Raw genomic sequence first — 22,971 nt, 5'->3', positions numbered from 1 at the left:
CTGAAAGATGCTTCTCCATGTTTGGGTCTTGGGATGCAGAGCAGAACCAGAAGACCTGAGGGATCTAGAAGGTTGGTACCACAACAGCAGATCTTTAATAAATTCTGGCACAAAGCCGTTCAGTGTTTTAAAGTCTTTTCTCTGAGCTCAGGGAGCCAGTGGAAGGACTGTAGTACACTTATCTTTTCCAGCAGCCATTGTACAGTGCATAACGTGGTAAAACCAGCCGACCAAATGTGCTGGAGCTCAACTTGGGTTGCTAGGTAACAGCACAGTGCCTGCTGATTTGTGCCTTAACAATCTTAAAGTTTTTGAAATGACTAATTTTCCAGACAGCAAAAAACATCAAGCTATTGCCAAAAATCGACTGAGTGTTTTACTAAGCGCTTGGGTTGCTTTTAGATGCAGTTTGCCTGGATTCACTGTGTGAAACCAGCCGAAGACACATTTATCCAGATCAGCTTTTAATTAATTTTGTTTTATGTCACAAGCATGCTGTTTATTTCTCTTTGTGTTTTTATGTGTTGTATTTTGTAAAGCACTTTTTGGTTTCTGACTTGTAAAGGTGCTATATAAATAAAGTTTACTTTATTTATATTAAAGTTTACTTACTTGAGACCCAAATGGAATCAATCGATCTAAAAATAGGGTTGTGTACAGTTAGTCTGTTTAGCGTGGTGTAGCCTAATTGTAAGAGTGTAAAAATGATCCTGTGAGTACTTTTACATGCTGAACAGATCTGTGTGTTCAGTTTTGGTAAGTAAATTAATTTGTTATTCAGGTTTAGACTCACTGCTCATTGTAATCTAAGCAAAGCATTTAGATGAAATTACAATTGTAGGCTTTGTTCTCACTGCAGGCCTTAATTCTGATTTTTTTGTTTCTGGTTTCTCTGTTGGTGAGTGTATGTTTGTTGCATATATTTGGAAATGTAAGCAGCAATGCAAAAAAAAAAAAAAAGAAAATAAATAAAAAGAATGCACAAAAAGCCTTAAATCCTGCAGCGTTTGGGTCACATTGTAAAAAAACGTTCTACATTGCTCAGACTGTCATGTCAGTTTCAGGTCGCAAAAGGGCTGCAGAAGAACGTAGCCTTCGTGTGCCACCCAAAACAAACCCAGACACGCCCCTGACACGCGGTAATCGGAGGAACATTCAAAGGCAGGCTGGGGGCCGCCGGCTCCCCAGGGGGCCCCTCTCTTCACCCCCTCGCCGCTGAGAGATTCAAACTCTGCGGACGATTGAAGTTTGGCGCCTTCTCTTGAGTGGTCCCTTGCCCAGCGATGGCAGACTTCATTAGCGCTGTCAGTCAGGCCCCTGCGACGGGGCAGCGCTGCAGGGCGCCCTGAGGGCCCAATCAGCTCCGGGGTCCCCAGAAAGGGCCATCAAACGGCGACGCTGTAACCCCGTATCGTTGAGATTCATGCTCATCCCCCACTGATCACATGATTAATGCTTCAGTTCCTCACTTTCAGCTTTGTGTTTTTGAACTCTGAAGCGAAAGCTGCGGTCTTGTATTTTTAATCAGCAACTTCCCATTGGCTCGGTATGGAAATGAGCCCGTTGGAACCCATACGGGCGTCTAATGATGAGGGAGAATCAAACTTTCTCTCAAAACAGCAGCTACAGCAGTGGGAAACAGGAGCTACTTGTTGGTTTTTTGTGTTATTGCACCTTTTTGCAGCCTGCTTCTCCCACTGCGTTCCAGTTACAATGAGTCACGTGACACAACGAAAATAAATGAGCCAGTGGGCGCTTCTCCGTCCAACAATCTCAAATCCTGGAACAATGAGATATCCACGAAATCACGGAGCACAATTCAAATGCGGGAGCAAACAAAACCCAAACAAAACAAAGCAAGCGTCTTTGAAGAGCGAAAAACTCAGACTGGCTGAGTTCCTTTCAACAATATACACAGCACAATATTCTCAGTACCAGCATGTTATTCAGAGCGTTCCTCCAAATATTTGGAGAGAAGGAGGAGAGATGAAACGGGGGCAGAACAATGGGACTTTGGCTGTGTTATGGCGTCCGTGCGCCTCACCCCGCCAGCCCTTTGTAGTGGGCTGAGCGGCGTCCGTGTCCCCTGATGGTTTCCCACTTGTTCTACGTCCAGGTGGAGCCTCAGGCCGGCCCAGGCCACACACACACGCACACATGCATGCATGCACACACACGCGCACACACGCTTATATTTCTACCCATATTAGGATTTTGTATTGATTTCCATTCATTGACCTTCTTAACCACAACCTTAAAGGGGCAGTAAAGTGTGAAACTGACTTTTTTTGTCTTTAAATCATGTTATAAAATTATTCTCTCTTCACACCTGGAGTGCCTTGATTTATTCAACCTTTAATCAGTGCCTTGATTAAAGATTTGAGAAATCCTTTAATCTCCTTGGCAACCATTCAGCAATGCAAAATGCCTCTTTGGGCCAAGCCCTGCTTTCTCTACCCAGCTTCTCCCCAATCAGCTCCTCCAGACTAGCCAGCAGCAATTAGCAAACATCTGCTGAGCTCATTATAGGATCTACTTCTCAGTGAAACACTGGTAAAAATGTCATTTAAAGGTGGAGGATTTTTTAAAGAGACAGAGGCCCAATTTTAAGATGTTCAATTACAAAGCCAAATTTCTTTTAAGTCATATTTGATATATGTTGCCTTTTTATAACAACTGCTATTAAATGTCACAATGTGCCTGTAAAATACATAATACTGCTCCTTTAACCAAACGTAATTCATAACTTTTCTCTAAACACTAACCTCTGACCCCAAACTGTATTAGAACCAGACTGTGGTCACCATAAGAGCCGTCGGTTTTCAGAAAGCTAGTAAATCTGACAGAAACGATTCTAAATAAAATACTTTAAAGCACACGAGTCAGTCAGGATTATTTGTTTAGCACATTTTAGCAACAAGGCAGTTCAACGTGCTTTACATAATGAAACATCACAGTGACAAGTCATGAAACATTACATTTTGTCAAATGCCATCATCAAAACCATCAAGCAAATGCTCATCGAATCTGTTGATCAGTTCCAGTTAGTAATCTTAGTAATCAATGCGACTAAGGATAAATACATGGATTTATTAATAGTCAGTAGTCCTCTAATCCTGGAAATGTTCTTCAGGATGAGAGGACTACTAATCCTGAAGAACATTATTGCACATAATTGTGCCGAACCTTCACATAATTGTCTTTATGTGAAGGTTCGGCTCCTCTATTAACCCTTTATCACATTTTAACCAGTGTTGCTCTAAGCAGTAGCTCCTACAATGAGCTCAGCAGTTCCACCAGGTTTGCCAATTGTTGCTGGCTAGTCTGAAGGGGCTGAGACGGGGCAGGGCTGCTCTGCTTAGAAGCTGCAGCTCGAAGGTGCTGAATGGTTAATATGAAGATTAATGGTTTTCTCCAACATGCATGAAAGAGCAGAATCAACACTCCAGGTTTGTTTTTGATGAAGGAATAACATTAAAACATGTTGTAAAGCTAACAAAAAGTAAATTTTACATGATACTGCCGCTTTAACAATGATGTATTATAATATTTAATTTTTGATATAATGCAGTACAAAACAATATATGATGCAAAAACTGCTTTTTCATCTTACTTAAGTCAGTTTTTCATCCAAGAGTTAAAATCATAAAAAACATGAAGCCTATTTTGTTTTCAGCTCTGCCTGTGTGGAGAAGAGGAGCGCTTCCAATCTTAACCTGACTATAAAGTAAATTACCCGTCCATGGTGGAACAACACTGAAATATTCTCTTTGATCCGATTGCTTCAGTTCAGTCACATATGGAGAGATATTCTGAAGATAAAACAAGAAAAAAACTCTTTACAAAGAACATGAATGTAATTGTGATCACACTCAAACAGAAGTGGGGTTAGTGTATCTCCATCATGTATGCATTTTATTCCGGTCATATATTATTGATCATAAACATGGTGTCACTGGATGTGGAGGGATAAAGGCTGATACTAATTTACTCAGACTCCCTTTTAATGAAAATGGGTGAAATATTCTCTCCGGACTGTAACAGTTAACTCTGGGAAAGTTGTCTGGAAAGTTTTCCCTCATTTAAAATGCATTTCATATTCGAAATGTTGCCCTTAAAACCCCCCATAAGCATCACTTTTAAAAGTGCTGGGATATCAGTTTCATTTTATCTCAAACTCACATCAAATCCGTGCGATAAACTCTGCTGCATGTTTCCTCTGCAGGGTGCAGTACCCCACAGCGTCCACTGGGTGCCGCTGAGGCGCGCTGCAGAGGAAAATAAAGTTGTTGAGTCTGGAATAAAGCAAACAAGGTAATGATTTGTCTGTCAGATATTTAGCTTTAGGTGCTGCAGACTTTTGGGTGATTATTATCTGGTACCAAGCTCTATGGATTCATTTTCTTTTCTTTTTTAGAAATCAGATCCAAATAATAAAAACAGTCGGAGCTATTTTCATTCTGCATCCAAATCCCACATGAATATCAGGTACCGAGGTATTATGCATCCTTCCAGCAATACAGGGTGCCTAGAGTGTTTACATTTCATCTAAACCAAATAAAATCATTCTTATGAATATTTCTTAACCCCGGAGAATGCAGTCAGTTACCCCCTTCTGGCCCTGTGATCAATAAATGAAGCAGCTAAATATTAAACCCGGTCCTGGACCCCCTGCTGCTCCCCGTCTCCCTGCGGGGGCGTCTCTGGTCAGCGTGTCGGGGGGCTGTGTCTGGTGGCGGTAATCCTCCGTGATCTGCCCTAATCTGTCACAGATATGCAGCTGAAGTGCGGAGAAGCTGCTGGAGACGAGCGGAGAGGGGGAAGAGAGCCAGAGAGGGACGAAAACTGGATTATGGCACTTCGTCTACATTAACTCGCTGGCCTTATCTCTTAAATGCTACGCAAAAACCAGCTTTAGCGTGTGTATGTATGTGTGTGTGTGTATGTGTGTGTGCCCACTCGTAGGCATGCTTCATGTGAGTCGGGCTCACTTCATGCCAGCAGTGAAGGCCTGGAAATGAGCGTCCATGTTGCACAGAGGAGCACACGCTGTTCTCTGCTTCCAGCTCACATGCCAATATTCTGTCCACTTACAATTCATGGCTTTGCACCGAAAGCTCTCTAAAGTTATTAGTCACATGAAGATCAAGGCTATTATGTTTAAAACTAATGACACCGAAACTGAGAAAACATTTTGTTAACTTAAATTTATAGGGAAAAAGTAACTGGAGTTTATAAAACTAAAACATCCTGAAATCATACATATCCTGCGTTTTTATGAATCTAGTTATTAGCCTTACGTCCTGCTGTTGAGCCTCAGGGAGATATAAAAACGATTTCAGAAGGGCACTTCTTCTGTTCAGAGGAAAAGCAAACAGTGAGAGTTGATCTCCTGACTGTTAGTGTTTTATTTCACTGATGTTGATTTTCATTATTAAAGAGAAAATGCTCCTCAAGCCAACTGGAGTGAAGAGATAATCACCCTAAACCTTATAAGTGGCTGTGCCAGCTAACCTCACCGTGCCATCCAATCAGATCAAAGGAATCTAACGCACTCCTACACTTATCCAGACTTTGACTAGGCCACCCAAACCCTTCATTGATTCTTAGAGCTACTGAGAGGGGGGACTCTGTCTCTTTAAAAAAATCCTCCACCTGGTGTTGACTTTTGCCCTGCTGTTTAGCCCAAGTTGAGTTTGAGGTCATGAACTGATTACCAAACATTGTTTCTGTATTTTCTACCAGAGAGCAGAATTATTGGTTCCCTAATACAGCAAACAGTAGTTTAACCAGATGGTTACCTCTGACTGCTGTTTCTTTTTCTGAAATGCTGTTAGTTTTTCACCAGAGGAAGCATCTTCCAAAACGTTTCTGTCTCAGCTGGTTCCAGATTAATTTCATTAATCCAGCATCAACATTAAAATTCACTCACTCCTTATCCAAACCACAGATGTAAAGTAAGATTCATAAATATATTTTATTTTTTCCTTTCTTGTCTGAAATAAAGAATAACATTAAAGTAAGACGTATAAAAGAAAGGAGGCAGGATCATATAAGTTTGTGCCTACATCCTTTTCTAAATATGCATTATGATATTCAAACTGTAAATGTGAAAATGTTTGAAATAAATAAACTGATGAGAAGTGAGACATAATGTTCATCACCTCCTCAGTATTTACACCAGTAGTTCCAGGTTTCCAGTTGCTTCTTTTCATTTGTTGACTTATACCCGTTTCAGTAACTACTCCTCTGCAAAAACTGTTTATTTTTAAAATAAAAAGTATTTTTAGTCTTTAAAACATGTATTTCCAAAGTCCTGCTGCTCTTAAACCACAGAAACATCAGTTTATATCTGGGTGTTAAAGATGCTTCTTTCAGGGTAGAAAATAAAAAATGATCTTAGCATGAGAAATATAACATTCACATTTTTTAAAATTATTTTAAAGGGGCACTTTTATATATATAAAAAAATACTTTTTGAGCTTTCCATCATGTTGTTTTTCCCTCATTGAAAACAAACCTGAGTGTTGCTTTGATTCTTTCATGAATGTTTGAAAAATCCTTTTATCCTTTAATCTCCATGGCAACCATTCAGCTGAGCAAAACACCTCGGTGGACCTAGCTCCGCCTCCGAGACGCAGCTCCTCCCCACTCAGCTCCTTCAGCCAGCAGCAATTAGCAAACACCTGGTGGAACTGCTGAGCTCATTATAGGAGCTTCTTCTCAGTGAAACACTGGTAAAACATCGTTAAAGGGTTAACAGAGGAGCCATGTTGAAGGTGGAGTTTCAGAAAGAGCAGGAGCTTCTTAAAGAGACAGAGGCCCAATTTCAAGATGTTAAATATCAAAGTCAAATTGCATTTTTATAACAACTGAAGGTAAAACTTGATTATGATATATAAATGGTAAGGCTTTGTACTTGTCTAGCGCCTTATCAAGTCCAGAGGCCCCCAAAGCGCCGGACAACGCATAATTCTGCCTCTTTAAATACAAAATGGTGACTTGTCACTTGTCCCATGTTCATTCCCAGCAGATCCACAGATTCTCTGGAGGATAGTGCTTCTCCTTTTGTCTCGTATCTATGAGCAATTTGTAGCTTAATTTTCTGTTGAAATCACAAGCAATTACACCTCCCATGCTTACATATGTAGAAAAACATTGAGGATGAAACCCTTCCTGCACTGGAAAACACACACACACGCACACGCACGCACACGCACAGACACACACAAACCTTAAATCAAAAACCAGTTCACAGATGCTTTCTCACACACACCCATGAATACTCTGGAAATCTCTAACACAACTGTTATAAACCTGATATGTTGATTGATACGGTGACTCTCAGTAACACAAACAGCACGCACGGCCCCCCGCACGCCCGTACCGTCCCTGGCCTCCGGTACTGGGAGGGTCACGCCCCCCCGCCGCCTTGTTCGGCCCTGAAAGGGAGAGAGAGAGAGAGAGATTGTGTGGATGCTCTCATGTTTATGTTTGGGAGATTAGCAATGATGAAAGAATGCCTTTTCAAGTCTGGGCGAGAGGGGCCCTCTGTTCAGAGCTCCACCCTTTCACTGCGCGCACACACACACACACACGCACACACACACACAGCACACAGTTCCTTTCAGACACAAAAACACACACAGACCTGTATCTGAAGCCGGCTTACTGTACATTCATCCTGATGTTTAACTGAGAAGGAAAAATAAAAACTGAAATGTGTTTCTGCTCTGTTGTCATCATTAAAGTCGCACTGCAAGTGGCTCTTCATCATCCTCTCCTCGTCCTCCCTCCATCAGTCAAACAGCCTTATTGTCCTGCTTTCTGCATGTGGTCGCTTGCAGCCAGATGCTTCCTGTCGTTCGGCGTGACTTCATCGTCTTAAGGAACATTTTGTGATATTATGTTACCCTTCCAGACCCAGGTTGCTGTGGTGTGTGCCTCAGGACTCGTCTGCTGTGCCTCATCAGGATTACATTTCAACAAAATATACATGCGACTGTTAAACTGCAAAGTTTATCTATAGAGTATATTTCAGAGACAAGGCTTCACTTGATAAAAACGTAACAATACGTAACGGGTGTGAACAATTATTTTAGTAACAATCAGATCAAGTAATCTATCAATTATTCTGACAATTAATCAAGTAATCGAATAACAATCAGCTAACCTCTGAAAATAAATATATTAAATAGAAAATGCTCGTAAGAAACAATTTAGTTCTTTTTTAAATAAGAAAACTTTTTATTTCTTAAAATGTAAGCATTAGCAAGCAATTAGCAAGCAACAACCTATGCTACGTCACCAGTTTGGCAGTATTTAATTTAATATATTTGAAACAAAAAACTAATAAATAGCTATCGATATCGACAGAAATGAAATGCGTGCTACGCTTTTCAGCCACATCACCCAGCCTGACAACAATCTCAGATAAAAGTTAACAGTGTTTTTGCAAAAGGGAACAAAACCATCACCTGTTAGCAGAATTAGCTTGATGCTAGTAGCGGCGTTTCCTGCTGATGAGATCAAGGATCTGCTTTGTGAAACGCCACTTCTGTTTTGAAGTAAACGCACTGAGCTGTTATCTTCTCTCCTTAGTTTAAACTTTAAATTAATTCCATACTTTGACCCTTTTAGCTTCTTTCTTGTCGTTGCTGCTTCCTGTCTCCACCTCCATCGTTGCTTATAATAGACATAATTAATATATATATATATATTATGTCTATGCTTATAACACTTAGCATTCAGCAACAGCTCATTGGTGGAAGTGAGAGCGTTGCAAAATGCGCAACACAAATAATCGTCCAACCTGAACACAGCGCAATAAACAGTAAGACACAATTTAAGGAGGAAGTTTACAAATTAATGTCGAATCATTACAGCCTTACCCAACACAATAACCAATTACAAAACAAGAAACAAACATTATATTTTGTCAAATGCCATCATCAAACTCACCAAGAGTATCTGTCATCAAAGATTAATCAAAGTTTCAGTTGTTATTCATCAAAGGCAGCTATAATCAGGTGGGGTTTTAGCCTTGATTTAAAGGAATTCAGTGTTTCAGCAACTTTGCAGTTTTCTGGAAGTTTGTTCCAGATTTGCGGCGTATAAACTACTAAAAGCTCCTTGTTATAAGAATAAAAGAAAGCCTGACTGTCCAAAGGACAATATACACTCACATATGTATTAGGCATGCCTGTACAGTTATTATTATTCTTTGGTTTCTATTAGTTGATATTTAAATAGCAAAACCTACTTGGGTTTGTTTCTGACCACAGGAAATTCATCTTCTGATGGCTACAGATCACGACACTTCAGCCGGGTCCAAAGTCACTGGACACGAATTCAACAGAGCATCTGAGGGACATAATGGAGATCCTACGGAAGATGAACAGGAAAACAAAAAATTAAGACTTTAAACTCAGAATTCAAACCTTTTCTCAGAATTTAGACTTTTTAAAAGTTTTTTTTTTTAATATATAGAATTTTGACTTTAAACTTAGAATTCTGGCTCAGGATTCTGACTTTTTTCTCAGAAGTTTAGTCAGATTTTCATTTTTTTGGCCCTAATCTTCTTCCATAAGATCGTCACCGTGAACGTAACGCTGGCAAACCTGCAGCAACTGCATGATGCTGACGCATCGATATGAAGTCTCTAAGCGATGTTTCTGTTATGCTGAATCTCTGCCACAAAAAACAAATCAAAGCTCCAGACGTAATCATTTTGGGGTGTGGAGGGTTTGGCCCGGTTCTTGTCACTCTCCCTCTTCACCAAACCAAACCTCTGAGGTCTGTTTCTTCCTTTTGGTTCAGGATTAAGGAATCCCTCCGTCTCAAATCAAAAACATGCTCAGACAATTTGTTTCCCATTAGTCCGCACACAAATCAAAGTTTCACACTCACGACATCATTAATAATGGGCGAAGCGAGCCGGGCCTCTCCCAGATGAAAAAAGGAGTCTATTTGGTCACAGTCTTGTGATCCTTTTCAATCTTCAACAACTCAATTGTCTGAAATCCTCCTACAGTCACAAGTTTGTTTGACCAGGTATTACAGGCTCTGTTGTGTAACTTTTCTCCTCCATGCAAAGCCGATTCTGTTTTCACTGGCTGCCGTTCAAGTCCCCACATGGCAGCTTCCCCTCGCTACGCAGACACATGCTTGGGGAACAGCTCACTCTGTGCGCTGCAGCTTTCTTTAAGCTGACTTTGATATTCCCGGATTTTATTACCCAGCAGCGCAGTGACTGCATCCATCTCCTTTGTTGTCCCGTCTTGTCAGCCGTTCACTCATCAAACCCTGGAAACCACAGATGTAATTGAAATTTTTAGAGAAATCTCAGACTGTGGGGGGCCTCGGCTGACTCCTGTAGGTCTCACCTTCCCAAGCCTGGAAACCACCTTGCAGGCGAGGTCACGGCGGAGTCGTTTGGAGGCAGGAAGTGGAAGATTACAGTTAAACTACTGAAACGCAGACGTGGGGAGAACAAACTTTATGGCAAGTTGAAAGAACTCAGAGAGCCACAAAATTTTAATAGCAAAAACTATTTTTTTAAAAATAAAAAATAAACTAAGCACACAATATTTTAATGTAATGAGCAAAGCAGTAGGATTTCTGTAGATGAGAGATATGTACATTGTAGATTTACAACAAAAAACCACAACATGCAGTAAATTTTTCATCTTCTGGATTTGTTTGTGTCTTTTCAGTAACAAGAACAGAATATGGCTTAATTACTTAAAATACCCAGGTTGTTTATTTGGTCTCCTTTTAGTATTAAAAGAAATTCAATTCAAAGTAAAAACTTGGATAAATACTTTGTGTTGCTTCATCCCAACACTGTTTTTAAATCTCCATCAAATGTCTGGACTGTGATCAACGGCCCTCAGGAATGTTCTGACGGCCACAAATGGCCCCTGAGCCTCACTTTGGAGACACAGGATATAGACTAAGATCGTAGTTATTATCTCATGATTGGCTCATTGATGCGTTACTCTTGAAGAGTAAACAACCTATCAAATATTAAAGAAAGAACTCCTGCTGCGTTACGTTAAAAACATCAAATGTTCTCCATTTATTTAATAATCAGCTACTGCTGTAGTTTTACTCTGGGAATGTGTCGCACTGCTTGATTTTCCACTTAGAACCAAATAAGAATGAAATGTGAAGTAAGCGTGATTAGGCCAATAAGCAATAAATCAATTAATTGCATTATAAATGAAAGCGAGTTACGTATTGCAGCTTTAAAAGTATTTTGAAACATGTTTGCATTTAATGTCACTCGACTTCTAAAAAATAAACTATGTGAATAATATAAACTTTACTGACAACTTATACTTGGTTCTGCCATCTTGTCGGTGTCACTTTAAAAGATCTGGAGAACGTTAAGGAGCCAGTTTCATGTAAAAACGTTCTTTATCTTTAAATCATGTTTCCTTGGAGTGTTGCCTTGATTCTTTCATACTCATAAAATGGCTGGGTGGACCTAGCCCCGCCTCCTAGGTGCAGCTCCTCCCCCACTTAGCTCCTTCAGACTAGCCAACAGGAATTAGCAAACATCTGGTGGAACATCAGCTGAGCTCCTTATGGGAGCTACTGGTTAAAACGTCGTTAAAGGGTTAATTAAGGAGCCATGTTATGATGACTTTATGAAGGCGGAGTTTAAGAAAGAGCAGGAGCTTCTTAAAGAGACAGAGACCCAATTTCAAGGCATTAAATTACAAAGTCATATTTATTTGATATATGTAGCATTTTTATACCAAATGAAGCTAATGTGGTTACTTGATTTATGTTATGTTGATTTATGTTAGCGGCTCTATGTACTTGGAAAACGTGTAATACCGCCCCTTTAAAGATTACAAGAAAGTCTGTTTGCCTGGAAGAAAAATGTAAAGAAATTATAGACGGCTTCAGAGTTTTAATCACCGGCTTCGTTGCTTAAAATGAAGTTGTTTTAATCAAAACAACCTGGTAAAACTTACAGGAGCGATCAAACAAACCGGCTGCAGGATCACCAGAGGAAGTGTTTGTACAGTAAGACGGTCTGTTGACAGAGATGTGCAGTATTTGCTGAACATGAGGCGCAGATGGCACTACTGTTGACCCCTTCGTGTGTCTTCCTGTCCCCCAGCTGAACCACAGCAAGAGGGGGCCCTTATCTGGTCAAACTGGGCGGTGGGGAGGGGAAGGCTTTGAAGACACGCTTGTGTGGCGATGTAATCAGGCAGACTGCTGTAGGGCCACAAACACCACCCTCACCACCGCTGCGTGTCACCCCTCTTCACCTTTCTCTGCTTCTGGAAACAAACAAAGAGAGGGACGCTTACAGCGAGCGGCGAGGTTCTCCGGTGTTGACTGAGTGGGAAAATCCGCTGGACAAACCTGGCCGGGATTATGCGTCCGGCATCACGTAGAGTCTTTCCCTCCGCCTTATCTCCGGTGTCATCTGGTGAAGAATCTCTGGTTGATAAAACACTTACAGAAACCTGAGGGATTAGCAGCAAATTTTCCACCCTTCACAGAAAAATAAATACAGATTATCAGGAGAGACAACGGCATCCCAGCGGTCCCCCTCGTGTTACCCTCCACATGACACAGATGAAGCCTCACAGATACTGATGGAAAACTAAACATCCAGCTCAGACTGAAACTGCACTGCAAAAACAGAAAATCCACCGTCTTAGTACACTTCAAATAAGACTAAACTAACCTACAAGTAACTTTCTGCAAGAAACAGAAGCTTATTTTAAGTCACTGACTCCTTAATATTGATGAAAACATTAATACTTCCACTGGCAGATCATTTCACTTACAGCACAGGAAAAAGGCCTCATCATAATTAAAATAATCTCCCAGTGAAATTTTTCCATCAATATTAAGAAATTATTAGCTCCAAACAAATTAAAGGTTAATATATTTGTAATCAGGCTAAAAACTAAAACATACTTGGTGAAATTTTCTGTTTTTGCAGTGTGACATTTAATCAACATTTTAAGAGTCCCACAACTATTTAAACATATATTTGGCAGTTATGAATAAATTAATGAGGATTATTTTAATAAAAATAAAACTTTAATCAATAAATCATTTTTTTTGTGGAAGTCATATATAAAAATGTGTTTTGGTTCTAACTATATATATTGTGATATTTTTTCACAGTAAAATTCAAGCACTTTTCAAGCATTTTAAAGGTAAGTTTTCCAACCGGATTGAGGAAACTGATCTGAACTGTCTTCATCCACTTCCAAAATAAAAGAATATAATGTCTAAGTATGTGAATAATTCAATAACCACAACTTCAACACAGATGTTAAACTTTATTCAACTGCCAAACAGCAAAGTTAATTAGCATTTCAGAATTTATCTAGAATTTTTTAATTGGGTGGAAGTTATGTGTGCTAAATGTCTTCGAAGTTGGGAAAAATGCTAAAGCGCTAAGCAAAAAATTAGTACAGATGTTGAACTTTATTTGACTGAAAGTTTATAAAACAGCCAAGTAAATTAGAGCTTTGCAATTTATCTAGTAAATGCATTAAGGGAAAGTTAAGTGTGCTAAACAAAGTTAGCGAAACCGCTAATTGAAGCATTAGCTACACTATTAGCATATTAGAGGAATTACTCCTCCCAACTGATGGTAGGAATATCTGGCTCCACAATGTGATTTGGCATAGTTGTCTTTGTTCTAACTCATGAAATTTTAGATATGTTTTCACTTCATTTGATTATGATTACTTATATTTGTTTAGTGGTGAAAACAAAAAGCTGGCAGAATCCATTAAAGTCCAAAAAGCTCATAGATCGGGAAGTTTTTTAAAAATTAGTTGAAAATATAAGAAAAAATACTTTTAACCAAGAAATTTGTTTCTGATAGCCAAGTAAATTAAGCGTCAAGATTGTTTTACACATTAAAAAGTGCATGTTGAAAATTATTTATACCCTTCTCAATAATTAATGGAAAAATATTTACTCACTGCAGCTCTTTATATTTGCTTTTTCAATGTTTCCGCTGTTTTTTAACAACTGAGCTCCAATTCATCACAATAATCTTTACATCTGTGATTTAGATGTTCTATGAAATAAAAATCTAAATCTGCCAGAGGTGTGAATAATTTTGGGCTTAACTGCATCTGTTTCCCACTTTATTGTACTTGAATTATCTGAATGAAAAGGTCACATAAGCTTTTCCGACATGCCTGATGGTGAGAGCGGTTCAATTATCGCTGCTCTGACAACGAAGAGGCTTTAGAGACGGGGATAAAAATCACACATCAGGCCTGAAAAGACGCCGCCACCAGCTCCTGCGCAACAACAACGGGACAAGAATGCATGACAGCTCTTACAGAATTCCCTAATTTTGTCTCATGACATAAAAGACACATTTTCATCAAGCTAACCACTTTGATGCTTTCATCTTCTGCTAATGTGTTCCAAACTAGCATTGTAGCAACACTGCACCACTCACAGATATTGATTTGGATTAGGCTCTGTCACGTTCGGGGATTGCATAAAGAAGGTTTTTCTTTTCTTTTTTTTCCTCCCCTCACTCATTTTTGCTCCCCTCTCCCCCGTCACATCTCTGCGCTGCCTCCTCGCAGGCCCCTTTGATGTGCCTGCTTTAATTTGGAGCTTAATGGAATCAGCGCCGATGCTGTGCCTATCGGTGGCAGCATCGCAGATCCCAGGGTTCAGTGCGGCGTGCCTCCATTCTGGTGAGTGGGTGTCAAGATAGCCGTGAAACAATGAAGGAGGGCCCGTCGCCCCGGGAGACAAAACGCATTTCCAATGCAGATCTCACAGCGCCGGTTAGTGCTAGCATTAGCGAGCATCTCTGGAGGACGTCCCAAACTGTTGAACCGATAAATACACAAAACACCGCAAAGTTCACAAAATTTAAAAACAAAAAGCATCAACGTAAACGTTTTGACGAGTAACAGAATCATCTTAAAGGGACAGCGTCATGTAAAATTCACTTTTTTTTAGCTTTACACTACATTATAATGTTAATCCCTCATGAAAAACAAACCTGAGTGTTGCTTTGATTCTTTCATGCATGTTTGAGAAATCTTTTAATCTCCATGGCAACTATTCAGCTGAGCAGAACGCCTGAGTGGACATAGCACCGCCTTCGAGGCGCAGCTCCTCCCCCACTCATCTCCTTCAGACTAGCCAGCAGCAATTAGCAAACACCTGGTGGAACTGCTCAGAGCAAAAACGTTGGTAAAAACGTTAACAAGTTAATAGAGAAGCCATGTAGGGCTTCCTGAAGTCAGAGTTTCAGAAAGAGCAGGAGCTTCTTAAAGAGACAGAGGCCATTTTCAAGGCGGCAAATCAAGAAGTAAACTTCTTTTAAGTCATATTTGATATATATACAGCATTTCTCTAATAGAAGGTCTGGTGCCTATCGTGATTTCGGGCAAGAGGCGGGGTCACCCTGGAGAGGTCGCCAGTCTATCGCAGGGCAACTCAGAGACAGACAGGACAAACAACCATGCACACAAAGAGAATTCAGAGAGACCAACTAACCTGACAGTCATGTTTTTGGACTGTGTGAGGAAGCCGGAGCACCCAGAGAGAAACCACCATGCACAGGGAGAACATGCAAACTCCATGCAGAAAGGAATCGAATCGAACTCAGAACCTTCTTGCTGCAAGGCAACAGTGCTACTAACTGCACCACTGTGCAGCGCCTGAAAACATTCAATTTGACATAATACTGCCCCAATAAGTAAATCAATTTTAGTACTGTGTCACACTCCAGACTGTAACTTTTTGATAAACTTATTTCATATAGGACAGTGGGATATGGTCTCCTCAGAGCTCAGACCAAACTGAAGAGAGATGTCTGGGCTTTTACACTCGTCAGTCCAGACCACAGCTTTCAGCTTTTAGGGGCCGTAAATCAAAGCAGGTGGTTTCCTCCCCAAAAATACCTCTCCACAGGACGGAGCGCTTGGGGCAGCTGCTCTGACTGAGCCGTGATAAAAGTGGAGCCATAAATCAGTTTTTATACGTATCAAAGCCATATTTCCATCACTGTACGTACGCAGTGAGCTAAGGAGAAGGAACTTCCACCCGTGTGTGGAAAGACGACAGGATCTGGGCTCTGATAAGAATCCGCCCTCAGCCATGCGTTTGTGCAGCGGCGGCGTTCGTGTTGAGGCAACGCGCTGGAAGGGGGGAAATCCCCAAACGCAGGGCCTTTATTTCCACTCACACACTAATGAACTCTGCTGCAAGTAACGGCACATACAGCAGAGGTGCTTTGTCTTTCATCCATATTTGTGTTTGATGTGATCTTCACACACTGCTGTGTGAAATCGTCTCCATCTATTGCTCATGTTTCTGGAAAAAACAAAAACAAAACAAAACAAAAAAAAAACAAGTGGAATAAAAATTATATTTAATTTTCTGTTCAGTGAGATTTGCAGGCTTTTGTTTACATTTGATTAATTAAATAAAATAAACTTTTTTTTAAATCAATGAATGAACTCTGTGTACATCATAATGCAAATTTTTTTGGTTCTAACTGCATATTCTAATATTTTTCCCACAGTAAATTCCAAGAACTTTTCAAGCATTTTCAAGGTAAGTTTTCAAACTTTTCCAGAGAACAATACAAAAGAAATAAAAAATCTATTTTATGATGTCGTATTATTATTAATAATGTTTTGTGATGGTATTCTATATAGCAACAACCAAAACTTCACTCACACATAACTTATGCGCCTGACTGGTCCGAGAACAAAACACGAATTTAACAAAAAATCCCCCAATTTCAATAACCTTCTTTGACATATAACATATTTACTACTTTTGTAATAACCGCCGTCTATGAGTCCAAACCAAGTGTGTTACGTCACAGCTAAATTAGCTTGATTTGAACAAGTAGAAACCGTGGCTAATCTGGGAAAAACAACTTTGGAAAACAATTTCCAAAGTTGTAAAGTTTGGAGTTTGTGTTCAAAACTCCCTCCAGTCCCTAAGTAACATAGTAGTAATAGGTCAATACCAACAGCGATGCTAAAGCGCTAATTTGAACCACGTTGATACCCAACATACAACACATTATATCGCCCTCAACAAATTAGTTACTGCACACCTACCTGTTCATTTTGTAGGTGGTTTGGGTCTCCGGTCAGAAAGGAAGCAGGACATCAACAGATTTTAACTATTTACTGTAGAACTACAGAACGATGCATTCTGGGTACAGAATAACCGTCGTTTGCTACACCGCATGGAGGATGTGAGGAGAGGAAACCGCTGTATCCACTTCAAAATAAGAGCATCGATATAAACGTCTAAACTACTTGAATAATTCTTAACAGTCCATAACCAAAACTGAAACACAGATGCCGAACTTTATTCAACTGAAAGTTTACAAAACAGCCAAGTAAATTAGTGCTTTAGCATGAATGTTGAAAAATTTATTTAGGGGAAGCTAGGTGCGCTAAACGCTTTCCAAGTTAGCAAAATTTCCGACAATAATGCAGTTATTAGCCCATTAGCAGGTGGGCTGCCACTGATCAGTCAGGTTCTTCATGGTTTTGTGAAGGCTACAATCAGTCCCTCTGACATCATTGGACCTCACATTATTTTCAGGTCACTTTTTAATCATTTATTTAATTATTGCTGTGAAATCCATCATTAGAAATTCAGAAAAGATATCTTTTTTTATTTTGTTTTTTGTTGGAGCGCTGGAACTCTGGTCATTAAAATGTTTTCCTTTAGTAACAAACTTCCTCTTTGTAAAAAGATGGACTTAAATTAGTTTTAAGTGGCCTTATAATCCTCTCCATTTTGACTGCTGAATCCAGACTGGCAAAATGAAGATTATTAATGTGATGTTGTTACTTTGTGAGTCATATAATTCAATTTTATAGTGGATTTTTAAAAAAATGCACAAGAAACAAAACATTCACAATCTCATCTACTGTGCCAATGAATGAAAATTATTACCATATTTTGCGATATGAAACGTTTCAGTTTGATGTTACAAAAAATGTCAGTAATTGTTGTGCCTGAAAGTTTTCTCACATAAAAAGACCAAAAGTGTGCATTCTCTCTTCTTTATTTTTTTAAACAAGGTTCAGTGAAGAAATTAAAAATTCTTTTGCATCCAAAGCAATTAATCCACAGTGGGCCTGAGATCGCAGCATTCAGCTGAAGCAGACATGAAAAGAAGCATTATTACCAACTCCTGCATTCATTTGATGTTGGAGACCTGGTTACACTGAGAAGTTTATTACATTTGACTTCAGTGGAGTTCAAAGAAAAAAAAGATTAAAACAGAAAAGAGGGACCCTAGCTTTAAACTCAAACCACAACCAACCCGAGGCATGTAAACAGGGCTTTGAATCACACAGGAACCAGTCGGAACCAGCCAGGTGTGACTTCCTGTCGCCATGGAGATACAGAAACGTTAAAACTATTGAATGAAATACAATATTTTCTGAACAAGAAATCATTTTCCATGGTGTACAATGCTCAGAATACCATTAGCGAAGATCATAACCTGCAAAGAGGAGCCTGAAACTGCGTTCATCGGCAGGTATGCCATTTTGTCTGGTACTGCTGAATGCATCACAGAAAAATTAAAACACGCGCCGCTGTCGGGTCGTGGGGTCGCCATGACTCAGATTGTTGGACATGGAAGTGATGGAGCGAATGTGATGCTGGGTTGTGAGGCTACAGTTGCACAGCTGTTGCTATAGAGCTCAGTCAACTCTGAACTGGAAGTGATCAGCGCCAACTTAGTAGGCAAGTGCATATACAAACCATCACGGACCCATGGCCTTGAGACTAAGAAATATAAAATATGTTGACACTCTTCACCACCAGAGAAAGTCACATGAGCCTAATGGCTGCTGTTGAAATCAACCAGTATGAGAAGGAGAAGGAAAATATGTCAGACGATGTGTACAAGCCAAGCCTGCGATCTACTATGATGTAATTAACTACTTAGTGAACATAAAGAGCGCCAACAACATGGAAGAGCTTCACGGCGTGAAATCTATGGACGCATACAATCAGTGTTGAAATGGATTTGTAAAGGACGTACAAACTCTTCGAATGAATTAAACAACATATAAGTAACAAGGTTCTGGTGACTGGTAGAGTGAGATAAGCTAGGAGATAAAAGCTACGTCAGCTAAGCTAAGTAAGCAGTAAGTACCACAGTAAGAGGCAGGTAGAATACCCCAAAATTGTAATTGTTTATAAGTTAGGAACGAGACGAGAGCTGGTTCTGAACTTGTGGCTTTTTATTGTTGTATAGGAACTCCATAGCAACTGCCTGCCAAGATGGCTGTCAGTTACAAAGGTCGCAGAAGTGTGATGTCACATGAGAACCATGTATTGTGGTTAAGGGTTTTCCGTTACCATAGCTACCTTAACAAGTGAGCTACCAAAATAAAAGCCCCTTAACTGTAGTTATAGTAAACAGAGGTAACTTTACTCAGTTTGTCTTTACCTGATACAGTAAGCTTGTGCCTCTGTCTAAACTTTTTTTATCTACACTTTGTGTTTTTTGAATAATATAAATATTGTAAACCTATTTTTTCTTGTGTTTTCTTTCAACATTGCGTGTTTTTGTCTGCATGGAATAGTTATAAATATATATAATCATGGTTAAAACGGGGAGCAGCTCTGTGGTTCTCCGTCCTCTCTCTCTCTCTAGTCTTTGATGTGCAGACATGCGGATCCTCATCGCAGCACCTGGAGGACTCAGCGCTCGGCTCGCCTGCACTCCGGCTGGTGAATCGATGTTTGCAACGAGCCCAAACAATGAAATGGTTTTAGCCGAGCTGTCTGTTCCTTTCAGGGCTGACGGATGAGGAGGTTGCAGCGCCGCTGCTCCGGCTCTACCTGTGACGGAGGAGCCTCTGCCTCTGATGTCTGTCTGGAAATTGACTTGGCTTTTCAGGCTTTGACCCCGATGTCTGATGTAAGACCCAGACACCCACACATCAAAGTGAAGAGAGGGTGGAGGGACAGGTCGGAGAATGGATTTCTATTTTGGAAGACATATTGACTTTAGGCACCGGAATGATGAACTATCCAGCTTTATATGTGATATTACAGAATCTAAAAATTGATTTTCCCACTTTAAATCAAACTATTATAAACTATCATGGATACGGTGGAGCTTTTTTTTTTTTTTTGCTTGAACATGAAATGGAAAAAATTTGCAATGTTTGCTGTATTTCTTTGAGAAAATTCAGAAGAAAATTGTGACTTTCAACATGTTGACTCATAAATATCAGAGTTGTCTGTTGTGTGGCCTTGAACTTTAACATTAACCTGTTAACTGAGTCTGAAACTCTACATATACATACATATATGTGTGTGTGCAATGTTTACATCTGGCTTAGAAACTTTTGATTTAGAAGTGAAAAAGGAAATGGTCTACAGGAAAGAGGTAATGATTAATTAAATTCAACTTCTTCAAACCCCTTTCCAGACACGTTTGCACCACATAAGTGTTGTTCTTGGTTGGTAACAGAGTGTTTACACTTAAGAAGATGTAAGAATTACTATGTTTTGTTTTTTTCTAAATAAATGTATCAATTCATGTATCAGAGCCTTCTCATATAAAAACATCACAAAGTGCCTCACAGCAAAAGTAGCACAAAAATCAAAACATGATTTATAAGATGGAAAACTTAAGAAGATCATAACAAACGAAGATATCCAAGTAAAGATCTTAAATAAAAACATACTTGCATACAAGGCTCCGTGTTTTTGAGGTTCTGATGAACCCAAACACAGGTGGTGAGAATAATTTAATAATAAAATAACAACAAAAACCAGCAAGCTTAAATACAGAGAAGGTGAGATAAGTGACATGGAAACAGGTGAGCACAATCAGGTGAATATTGAACAGGTGAATACTGAGCAGGACCTGAGAGAAGGCGACAATAGGACTGTTTTTCAGGTAGACTCGGTTTGATTTGGGACCAAAATTACAACATTTGTTTCATTTTCAGCTGCTTTGGTTCTCTTTCTCACTGCACTTTGTCAAACAAACCAAACCATATTAGCAACCTGTTCCCCTCCTCACCTGTGGGGGCGCTGCACCAAGAACCATTGAAGGAAATGACACAAAAATCTCAGAAGAAGAAATTACAATTTCCTTCTTCACCAAATGGAAACAAAACTGGAGTGGGGTCAGATTTTAGCGGTTGGAACATTTCTCTTTTGTTTTTAGTAAAACACCATTTCTCCTGCTAGCGCTAGGCAGGTTAGCATTTGTTTTGGCTGTATTTACCCAGAATGCCCTGCGTTGTTATCCACTTCCTGCTGTGATCTCGGTTCAGCTGAAGTGAACTCTGGTGCGAATGCATATGTGGACGCCAAGCGGACCAGAGATCAATACTCATCAATATTACAGAATTTTTAGAAACTAGATCAATCATACTTAATAAGAGTTTGTGTTTTTGCAGTGAGCATCTATAGAGGGAGTAGTTGCATGACAAATATAGCTACAAAGGCCTTTATTTTCTTTTTTGCAAAAACAAAAAACTCTCCTTCTGATCTTAAGAGCAAATTGCAATCCCAAAGGCTTCCAACAAAGAACATGTTCAGCTGCATTTCATCTTGTTTCAAGTAATCCAGGAGTTTTGCTGACACTATGTGGTAAATGTTTACCTACAGAAATATTCAGCAGGACAGTGTGGAGGTATTCTGCTGGAATTGTCCTCCAGTAATCCAGAGTCAACAAATGGTCCCAGCTGTCCTCAGCAGAGAGCGAGGCCACCTGCTACATCTCCTGCAGGCCCGTTCTGTTGCAGCACGCTGGGAAAGCTGCACACACGCAGGACTGATTCCAAGCAGGTGCTGATTTTACTGATAACTCTGCTCCTGTGTTTGCCAATAGGATGTCATGTTCAGGTTGCTCCAAGTAGACCCGGGAAGTTATTTAGAAAGCAGCCAAAGCGCCTTCCCGAAATAATAAAAGTTATCTATAAAGATTACACAAAGGTTTTGGTTCTGTACTGCAGAAACATAAAATGTTGCCAACTATGATTATGTGGTTTCTGGAGCAAATATCTTAACATGCTTGAAATGAGACAAAACAAACTTACAAATAAATTTTCAAACATTTACGAGCCTGTTTTAAAGGAATAATTCCTAATTTTGATGAGGAAAGTATTAGTTACACTTTCAGATTATTTTACTTATAACATGGGAATAATGTCTGTTTATAAGTGAAATAATCTGGCAATAGATCACACCCCCAAGATTTACAGTCTCACGTGAAAATGGCTGCAAACAGACGGACAATTATCCAACCTGTGTATTTGAAAAGCAGAATAAGTACCAACCAGAATTCAGCAAGTGGTTTCTGGATGGTAAGTCAACAACAAAACGCTTGTCTTTCTCAGCAGCCATTGTACAGCGCATCCAGTGGTAAAACCAGCCAACCAAACGTGCTGGGTTGCTAGGTAACGGTGCAACTCTGCTGGGGTTGCTAGGTAACAGGCTGTGCCTGCTGATTTGTGACATTACATTTCGAAGGTTTTTGAAACAACTCATTTTCCTGACACCAAAAGCCATTAACTTATTACCAAAAAACTGGGTGGGAGGTTTTTTTTAGGTGCTTGTCTATTTTTGTAGAAACCCAAATGGAAGTACAAAAACATGCTAAATGTAAATTTTGCATAATATGGCCCCTTTAAATAATTATTCCCTTAAAACAAGCTGCTATATCGTGGTGAAAATGTACTTTTAAGTTAGTAGACCTGAACTAAGACAAAACTAAGTTATTTTCCCTAGAAACTAGACCAAAAATATTTGGTAAGATTTAGTATTTTTGCAGTGCGGGAAGCAAAGTATAAACAATCTTAGGGGGTCTTTTAAAATATTTGCACACTCACAGACGCAAGGCCTGACTTGTCTCAGTCCAAATTAAAGTTGATGATGACACCTTACTGACGCACACACACACACACACAAACATGAACACAC

The 22,971-nt window shown here is 39.7% G+C and overlaps 1 long non-coding RNA gene across 1 annotated transcript; it reads right to left on the bottom strand.

Moving 5' to 3' along the window:
* Positions 1 to 11,766: 11,766 nt before the first annotated feature.
* On the bottom strand, positions 11,767 to 15,322 carry LOC107837131 (uncharacterized). The gene is made up of 3 exons (XR_001663125.1): positions 15,029 to 15,322; positions 12,388 to 12,519; positions 11,767 to 12,302 (listed from the first exon to the last, which is right to left on the bottom strand). It is a non-coding gene; the product is annotated as an uncharacterized LOC107837131 (long non-coding RNA).
* Between the last annotated feature and the right edge of the window lie 7,649 nt (positions 15,323 to 22,971).

The sequence above is a fragment of the Poecilia formosa genome, unplaced genomic scaffold, assembly GCF_000485575.1.
Source record: "Poecilia formosa unplaced genomic scaffold, Poecilia_formosa-5.1.2 Scaffold117, whole genome shotgun sequence".
NCBI classification, from domain to species: Eukaryota; Metazoa; Chordata; class Actinopteri; order Cyprinodontiformes; family Poeciliidae; genus Poecilia; species Poecilia formosa.
The sequence above is the reverse complement of the archived record's forward strand: the minus strand, read 5'-3'. Positions and strand labels throughout refer to the sequence as shown.